At 60.0% G+C, this 9,055-nt stretch overlaps 1 pseudogene; it reads left to right on the forward strand.

The window, feature by feature from the left end:
- The first annotated feature begins 6,280 nt into the window (after positions 1-6,280).
- Positions 6,281-7,294, forward strand: LOC109759371 (strigolactones hydrolase CXE15-like; annotated as a pseudogene).
- Positions 7,295-9,055: the final 1,761 nt, after the last annotated feature.

The following is a 9,055-nucleotide window of genomic DNA, read 5'->3' on the forward strand; positions in this document are numbered from 1 at the left end:
GTGATGCGGGTGAGCCAGTGGCATTTCCGTGTCGTATGGTTGGACGGCTTCGCGCCGCTGTGGAACTTGCAGGGAGCATCGAGTGCTTGTTCGTAGGAGAAAGACGGCTGCCAAGGCGGCCGGCCACCCTTCTTCTTGGGAGCGGGCCGCTCCTCGGGCTGCTCGTCTTCAATGGTGGCCACCTGCCGACTGGAGGAAGTCGGCATGGAGCCCTTGCGCTTGTGGTTGTTCTGGTAGGGGCGCCGGTTAGGGTCGCCAGCCGGCGTCTTGGGAGCCGGAGCAACTACTTTCCCCGAGGCGTCCACTCGGAGCTCGGTCTTCATGGAGGAGTCGGCAGTGGCATACTTGTCGGCGGTGATCAGCAACTCATCGAGGGTAGCCGGCTCGTCGCAGAGGAGTCGGTGCTTGAGGAGGGTGCCCTCTCGGCACCCGGCGGTGAAATACTCGATGGCCTGGACCTCGTGCACTCCCTCGCAGGAGTTGCGGAGCTCGGCCCATCGCGTGAGGTAGTCGCGGGTCGACTCGTTGGGCCCCTGGACGCAGAGGGAGAGCTGGCGAGGCTTGGGAGGCCGCTTGTAGGTGCTGGTGAAGTTGCGGACGAAAACTTCGGTGAAGTCCAGCCAGCTGTTGATGCTGTAGGGCTTGAGGCTGTTGAGCCATGTGCGCGCCGTGCCTTGCAGCATCAAAGGGACATACTTCACGGCGACGTGCCGATTGCCGTTGGCGATGCTGACGGCTGTGGAGTAGTCGATGAGCCAATCTTCCGGCTTCACTGAGCCGTTGTACTTGGGTGTGTCTCTGGGGAGCGAGAACCCTTTGGGAAAGGGCTCGTCGCGGATGCGGGGGCCAAAGCATGGCGGGCCGACATCGTCTTCTTCTTCTAACGCCAAGGATCGAGCCAGGCGGTCGATCCTGTGGCGGGCGTCGTTCTCGCCGACTCCTTCTCGGCGGCCGAGTCGGTCGCCAAGAGTCGGATGGGTGACAGGCGGTGGAGTGAGGCGTCTTTCTCTTCGAGGCGGGGGAGGAGGCAGGTTTCCCTGGTGCTCTACAGCTCGAGGGCGGCCATCCGCGTCGCGCTCGATGGTAATGCGAGTCCGGCTGCGGCTGGCAGCCGGCTCCTTGTCTTTCTTCTGGTGCGCGCCGCTTGCAGTCGGCGAGCGGGACGTCGCAGCGTGCTCCCGGCGCGGGGGATGGCTATCAGCTCGGGCGCCGGCTTCGTGCCGTTCTGCAGCCGCGTCGATCAGCTGCTGGATCCGTCTTGTCATGTAAGGGAGCTCATCGGCTCCCAGCCCATTGAGCTCCTCTGCAGCCGCCTGAGCGGCTCGCAGATTCTCGAGCGGGGTGGCGTAGACGGGGCGATCTGCGCCCAGCATGCTGGCAACGGCCACGCCGCGCTTCTGGACGAAGCCGGCTCGGCTCGGGCCGCTAGGCGGCGGCGTCCCGAAGGCGGCGCGGTCGACTTCGCGCTGGTGGGCCTCGGTGAGGCGTCTCATCGAGGCTATCTTCTTGGTCTCCGCGATGAGGGCAAGGCGGCGCGCCTCCAGGGTCTCGGCGTCGGCGTCGGCCGGAATGGGGACGGAGAGGTCGTGCATCGCCGCTTGCTGAGCGTCGCGGGCGTTCTAGCCCGAGTTGGAGACGTGGCTGATGACGAGCACTTCGGTGACAGCGCTGCTGCCGCTGTCAGCTCGAGGGAGGGGGTCGTCGAAGACCACCACGTCGGAGGGGTAGGCGTCGAGCAACGCGGTGTCGGAGTCGATGAGCATCGGGTCGGTGGAGCCGACCGACTCCATGTCCGCGGCAGGCTCGCTGGAGACGTGAAGTTGGTCGAGGAGGCTGACGAGGCGGCTCTCGGGGTAGTCGGTGCCTGCATCGGACGCAGGCTCGTCGGAGATGCGAGTCTCGCCGAGCAGATCGGCGAGGCGGCTCGCTGCGCAGGCGTCGTCGACGCCTTGCAGCGCGTCGGGGAAAACGCCATCGGGCGCAGCAGGCTGGCTGCGCTCGTGGGGAAGGAAGAGGGTTCCCGTCCAGAACAGGTCTCCGGACGACGGTGCACCTGGCCCCACGGTGGGCGCCAAATGTCGGGTGGTTGGTGCGACATATGCCAAGGGATGGCTTATCATTGTGGAGCCAATAAAACGTCGCCGGTGCCTGGAAACGGGATGAGGCGAAGACATGTACGCCGGCGGATCTTACCCAGGTTCGGGGCTCTCCGAGGAGATAACACCCCTAGTCCTGCTCTGCGGGGTCTCCGCATGATCACTAGATCGATAAAGGGTAGCTACAATCGCTCCTAGAGCTGTTGGGTTCAAGGGAGAAGAAGAACAAGGCTTGCTCTTGCTTCTCTCTATCTATGGTGTGTGTGCGTGCTATGCTTCGAAGCGAACCCTTTGCATGGGTGCTCCGGGGGGTTTATATAGGCCTACCCCCCGGGGGTACAATGGTAATCCGACTGGGATCTGGTCCCAGCCGTCAGTGTCTACGCTCGCCGGCTTCTCCGCCGGCTGTTGGGTCCCGCCGGCTGCTGGGTCCCGCCGGCTGCCAGCTACTTGGTCGACAGGCGGGTCCCACCGCCTAGGGTTTTGTCGGCGGCTGCTTACTGTAGCCGCGCCTCTGATGATGAGGGCTTTGTCGAGGTGAGCGTGGCTACAGTGGGCCGCCTCGGGGGCTATCACTGTAGCCTCACCCCGTCTTGTCTCCTTAATGGGGCTCCTGCTTCGAGGAAGGGAGTGGCCGGCTTCTGGAGGCCGGCTATGCTCTTGGCCGACTAGGAAGAGCCAGGCCGCCTTCACGCCTCTCTCTGGCTGGAGGGGCCCGCAGTCCTTGGGCCGTACAGGAGTGGGTCGTGGATGACGTCGAAGCTAGCGTGGCTACAGTGCCGAGCCGCACGGGAGACATCCCTCCCGTACGGCCTCCTGTAGCCATGCCCGCCTCGGGCTTCGGGGGTCGTGGGCCGCACTGTGGCCATACCCCGTCAGGTCGCCGTTATGTAGGAGTGGTTGTGGTCTTGGCCGGCTCCTAGGAGTCGGCGTCCTTCTTGGCCGGCTTCTTGGAGTCGGCTACCCCGTAGTCGTCCTGGGGGGGAGTCGGTGAGGCTGGGTCGCCTTCCGAGAGTCGGCTTTGGTGGTAGCCGGCCGGGGAAGGCGGCCCAAATGCTTGGAGTGCTTGAAGGCCCAAAGGCCTGGTAAATTTTCTGAAGAGCCAGGGGTAGTCGGTTAGGCTACCCGTGGCCATTCACTCCGACAAAAATCCGCACCATAGGTAGATCAAATCCGAATAATAATCTAATCGCAAAAACGGAATCGTAGTAAGGAGAGGAATCCATTTTTGCAAAAAGTGGGGATTGGATTTTATACCTCCGCGGGATCGACGAAAGCCTGCGTGATGCAGGCTTGACGGAGAGTTGATGGAGCGAAGCGTGCTGATAACGTGTTCCGCAACTCCGCCGGCGAGTCCGGTCCGAGGTTGCGGAGCGAGAGCGAGCGTCGTAGACAAAGTAGTCGAAGTAGTCGAAAGTAAAATGACACAGAGAGATGGAGGAGACCAGCTTTATTAATCAATGATCAGGTGTTACAATGATGGCTCCTCGTTGCTTTATATAGGGGGTAGGTGGTCAAGGGATAAGTACCCACTTAACTTAAAGTGGGGGAAACGGGAGGGGATACCCCGCGCTGCATGCACGAGGCGCGCCGCCACCCCACGATGACCCGGTTTCCCAACAAATACCTCGTGTAGTTCCCCTGGCGGTAGTTCCGTGAGGACTGGACCGCGTCGGGGTGGAAAGTGGATAGGGTTTTCTCAATCTTCTGGGAGTCGGTAATCTAAGTACCACACAAACGAAGAGTCGTACAAATCCGGTGCAGAGCCGAATTGTACTCCCCAACCGTCTTGAAGTCCGCAAACCTCAGACGGATCCACTCTGCCTCTGCACGTGGCTTCACAGTGTACTTCAGCCGCTCAAACCGCTGCTTAAGAGCGGTCCAAAGGCCAGAAGCACTGCGCTCAGCCATATACTCATCTTTCAGAGTAGGTGACAGGTGATGACGGAGAAAGTGCACAGCCTGCGCATTCTCAGTCTCGAACTTGGGATCAGTGACGGCCAGCTGGGCCCCCTTACCGATCGCCCTCAGGAAGGTTTTGCCCTCGAGAAAGATCTCGCAGTCCGAGGACCATGACAGGTAGTTCAGCCCTGTCTGGGCCAACTCAGGAAACTCCTTGTGGACAATTCCGGCCATCTGCGATTTATGCAAAAATCATGAGATTACAGCAGGTAATCTTTTGCACAAAGCGATGTTGATAAACTTATTCAATAAAATGACGTTCCAATATTTAAAACATGCTATTATATGACTTACTAAATGATTAAGAGTGCTAAACAATTAATCTACAGTAGTAAAATCATACAATAATATCATGTTACAAAAGATAGCATGTTAAGCGCCTCTAGTATGTGAAAACTAGCCCAAAAATTGAATTCCCGAGGCATTTATAAGCCTAAATACGCATTTTCAACGAAAACAGACAGTTCCAGGGGTTTCTACGCGAAATATTACAGCAGGAATAAACTACGCGGAAAAACAGGAAACTCCAGGGGCTAAAACGCAATTCGCCGCGCTGCAGCCGGCGCCACCCTTTTTTTTGTTTGGATCCCCACGGCGCGCAGCCCATCTAGGCCCAGCAGCCAGCGCCTTCCCCCTTCTTTTTAGGAAAAACCCACCAGGGGGCCGGTCCAGCCAGGCCCAGCAGGCCGGCCCAGGGCGTTGCACTGCCCACCAGGGGGGCGACGCTAGGGTTGCCCTAGCGCCCGAGCAACGCCGTGGCGGCGGCAGCCAAGCAGGCCAGCGGGGCGCGACGACAGGGGGAAAGGGGCCAGCGGTCAACGGCGCGGCGGCGAGCCGCGACGCGAGGGTACGGCGCGCGGCGACCGCGACCAGGCCAGCGCGCGCGAGGCGGCGGCAGGCCACGGTGCGTGGCGGCGGCGGGTGCGGCCCCCGGCACGCGGCGACGGCGGCCGGCACGGCACGCGGCTGCGGCGGCTGCAGCCACAGCACGCGGAGGCCGGACGCGGCGGCCATCGGGGCGCGCGGCCATGGCCCGGCGGCGCGGCTCGGCCCCGGCGCGGCGAGAGGCTCGGCGCGGTGCGACCAGAGGCAGGGCACGGCGCGGCCAGCTCGAGCCCCGGCGACGGCAGCCGGCCGTGCACGGGCTCGGCCGGGGCGACGACCGGCGCGACTGCGGCGGCCACGCCACGCGACGGCGACGACCGCGACTACGGCGCGGCGTCGAGCCGGCCATCGAGACGGCGGAGGCGGCGTCAGCAGGACGCGGCGCGGCGTGCTTGGTACGGCGTCATCTGGACGCCGGCCTCGGGATGCGGATCTTCGTCGTGTTCGTCCGGAACTCCGACGGCGCATGGCACATCTGGTGCATTGGCGGCGGTACCGCGACCATCTGGGTCGCGATCTGTACCGACTCCCTATAGTGCAGTCAACAAGTCCCTCGTAGTCCAAGAACATCGACATTGGTCGGCGACGTGTTCGTCCGCTCGGTTCTTGGGAGGAAAATCCGCACCATAGGTAGATCAAATCCGAATAATAATCTAATCGCAAAAACGGAATCGTAGTAACGAGAGGAATCCATTTTTGCAAAAAAAATGGGGATCGGATCTTATACCTCCGCGGGATCGACGAAAGCCTGCGTGATGCAGGCTTGACGCAGGCTTGACGGAGAGTTGATGGAGCGAAGCGTGCTGATAACGTGTTCCGCAACTCTGCCGGCGAGTCCGGTCCGAGGTTGCGGAGCGAGAGCGAGCGTCGTAGACGAAGTAGTCGAAGTATGTGAAAGTAAAATAGACACAGAGAGATGGAGGAGACCAGCTTTATTAATCAATGATCAGGGATTACAATGATGGCTCCGCGTTGCTTTATATAGGCGTAGGGGTCAAGGGATAAGTACCCACTTAACGTAAAGTGGGGGAAACGGGAGGGGCCAGCCCGTGCGTTTTGCACGCGGCCGCCGCCACCCCTCCGGGTGGCCCGGTTTCCCAACAGTATCTATCTATGTTATTACTACTACAGAGACCGGCTAACCGAGGCTTGATCCGTGCTCATCGAGTTTCTAGAAAAATATGTCATGCTCAACAGCTCACTCCGTTGGTATATAAATAAAATGGCGACGCAGCAAAGAAGCCTCCCAGCTGCCTACCACACACACTAGCTGCGAGCAGTACCATCGCTAGCCAAAACGTGAACCGCTCCAGTCAACTTCCTCGTCGCCACCGCACGGCCGCACCTCTCCCATGGCATCCTCCAAACCGCCGCACGTCGTGGAGGACGTGCCCCCGTTCCTGCAGCTCCTCAGCGACGGCACGGTGATCCGCTTCACTGACGGCTACCCGCTCCCGGCCCATCCCGTCACCGCCGCCCGGCCAGCCCGTCGTCGACTGGAAGGACGTCCTGTACGACGCCAGCCACGGCCTCATGCTCCGCATCTACGGGATGGCGGCGGCCTCCTCCTCCGGGAACAAGCTCCCGGTGATCGTCTACTTCCACGGCGGCGGGTACAGCATTGGCAGCTTCGACATGCCCAACTTCCACGCATGCTGCGTCCACCTCGCCGGCGAGCTCCCGGATGTGGTGCTCTCTGCAGACTACCGCCTCGCCCCCGAGCACCATTTCCCCGCGGGCCTCGACGACGCAGCGAACGTCGCGTACCCAGGCGGCAGCGGCAGAGGACAGTGCCGACCCCTGGCTCTCGGAGACGGCGAACTTCGGCCGGGTGTTCGTCGCCAGGGACTCAGCCGGCGGAGGCGTCGTTCACCACACGGCCGTCCGCCTCGCGTCAGGCCGGCTCGGCCCCCTCGACCCCGTTTGCATCGCCGGGTGCGCGATGCTCTGCCCGCTGTTCGGAGGGGAGGGGAGGACGGCGTCGGAGGTGGAGTTCCCGCCGGGCCCGTTCCTGTCGCTGCCGGTGGTCGACCAGGCGTGGCGCCTGGTGCTGCCGCCTGGGTCCACGAGGGACCACCCGCTGGCCAACCTGTTCGGCGCGGACAGCCCGGCGCTCGACGGTGTCGCGCTGCCGCCGATGCTCGTGGTGGCCGCCGCGCACGACCTGCTGCGCGACCGCGCCGCGGACTATGCCGCAAGGCTCAAAGGCCATGGGGAAGCCGGTGGAACTCGTGGAGTTCGAGGGACAGCACCACGGGTTCTTCGCCGTCGAGCCGTACGGTGACGCCGGCAGCGAGGTGGTCCGGCTCGTCAAACGGTTTGTCTACGGCAACGGCGGCGCCTCCAACTAAATTGGAGATCGAGCAAAGCTGTTCAGTTTGTATCGCTGCCTTGTGAAGGACCTAACATTTTTTTTCGGACACTCGTATGTCTTACTCCTCAAAATACAAAGATGCCATAAACTTAGACATATTTTTTTTCTCTTCTCAACATATGCATTTGATTTGAATTTATTGTTAATTTATTAAGGATTTTGCTACGAATCAAATGTCAGATTTTTTTTAGCATGAAAAATCATACATCCAAGATGACAAATTATGTTGCCGCGAGCAGTTTTCTTTAGCAAACATGGCAAATCTGTTGTTTTTTTTTTGCGAGGATCTGTCCTGCTTGCTAAAGAAAATTACTATCCCTCACGAGAACATAATCTGACATATCGTTAGATTTGTGTGCCTACAAATCTGATGTCAGATTTTAATCATTTTCATTTAAAATACATACTCCTAAATGACGATCTAAACACCACCAGTCATTGTAAGGGTGTTTGCCTTTTCGCTAAAATGCAGCTGGTCACTATTCTAGATGAAACAATTTTCTTAGGATGCGTTTGGTAGGCTGCATTAGGTCCAGCCAGGCACGGGCGCGCAGTTTTGAGCCCATTTGGTTGTCTGGGCTGCATCTAAAACCTGACCCGCACGAACCTCAAAGCAAGTCTGGGCCTGGCTCTGGAGGAACGGCTGAATCTGCTATTTTTTGCGAGCTACGCTCGCTCGAGCCACGCGTGGGGAAGCGCGGGAGACGAAGGGACGTCTCATAACCCCCCTCGCTCCTTCCCGCCACCACACGCGACAGTTCACACACACTCCCCCCTCCCCCCCCCCCCCCCCCCCCGCCTCACCGCTCGTTCGGATTCTCCGATGGCAGTCACCGTCTCGTCGTGCCGCACCCACTCCGGTCACCACCGATAGCAATCGCATCCAGGAGAGGTGGATTGCTGACCTCTCCGCCTCCGGACAGGATCTCGCGGTGACAATCCATGTGCCATCTCCATTCTGCACCATTCCGCCGCCACGGGCCAATGCAGCGACGCCGCCGCTTGCTCTGGCTCCGCCACCGGAGCCGGAGCTCCTCTTCTTGGGCTCAACGACGGCGGGTATTCAATACCCGCCGGCTCCGTCATTTGCCGGCCCCTCTTATGGGGGTATTTTTACCCTCATTCAAGGGTTTTCTCCCATGCGCCCGGTGCAAGGGGAGGGAAGCTCGAGGACGTCGGGCTCCTCGTCCAGCTGGCGCGTGACGAGGTCGACGACATCGGCCATCAGAACGATCGGTTCTTCTTCTTCGACGACGGCGGCACCCCTCTTCCCGCCGGGGTTTTCTCCACAGCCAGCTTACGCTCCACCGGCTCAAGGTATTGTGTTCTTATATCTATAGACATTTATCCAACTACATCTATAGCTAATACTCCACCCTGAGGCCTCTATCCAACATGCATCTCAAAGTATTAAGTCAAACATAGCATTGCAATAAGCAAGGTGACATAATGTTGATGGTATATTGTCTTTACCGATTTTATTGTACCTTGTGGCTAGACCTGGGAGCGGTGTGTTACTGGGCGCGAACCTAGTTGTCGGTGCTCCCACACCTATTGGGGCGTCATTTTCCTGGATCCACTGTTGACACCCACGACATATTGGGGTAACAAAATGGGGGAGGTCGGGGTCGCGTTGACACTCGCCAAGGCGATCTATATGGTGCCGATCCACAGATGGTCGGATGGACATGTGGCTAGGTGAACTAGGGGTCGTTGGTGGATCTCAACGGGGCCATGC

The sequence above is a fragment of the Aegilops tauschii genome, chromosome 6 (assembly GCF_002575655.3).
Source record: "Aegilops tauschii subsp. strangulata cultivar AL8/78 chromosome 6, Aet v6.0, whole genome shotgun sequence".
In the NCBI taxonomy this organism is placed as follows: Eukaryota; Viridiplantae; Streptophyta; class Magnoliopsida; order Poales; family Poaceae; genus Aegilops; species Aegilops tauschii.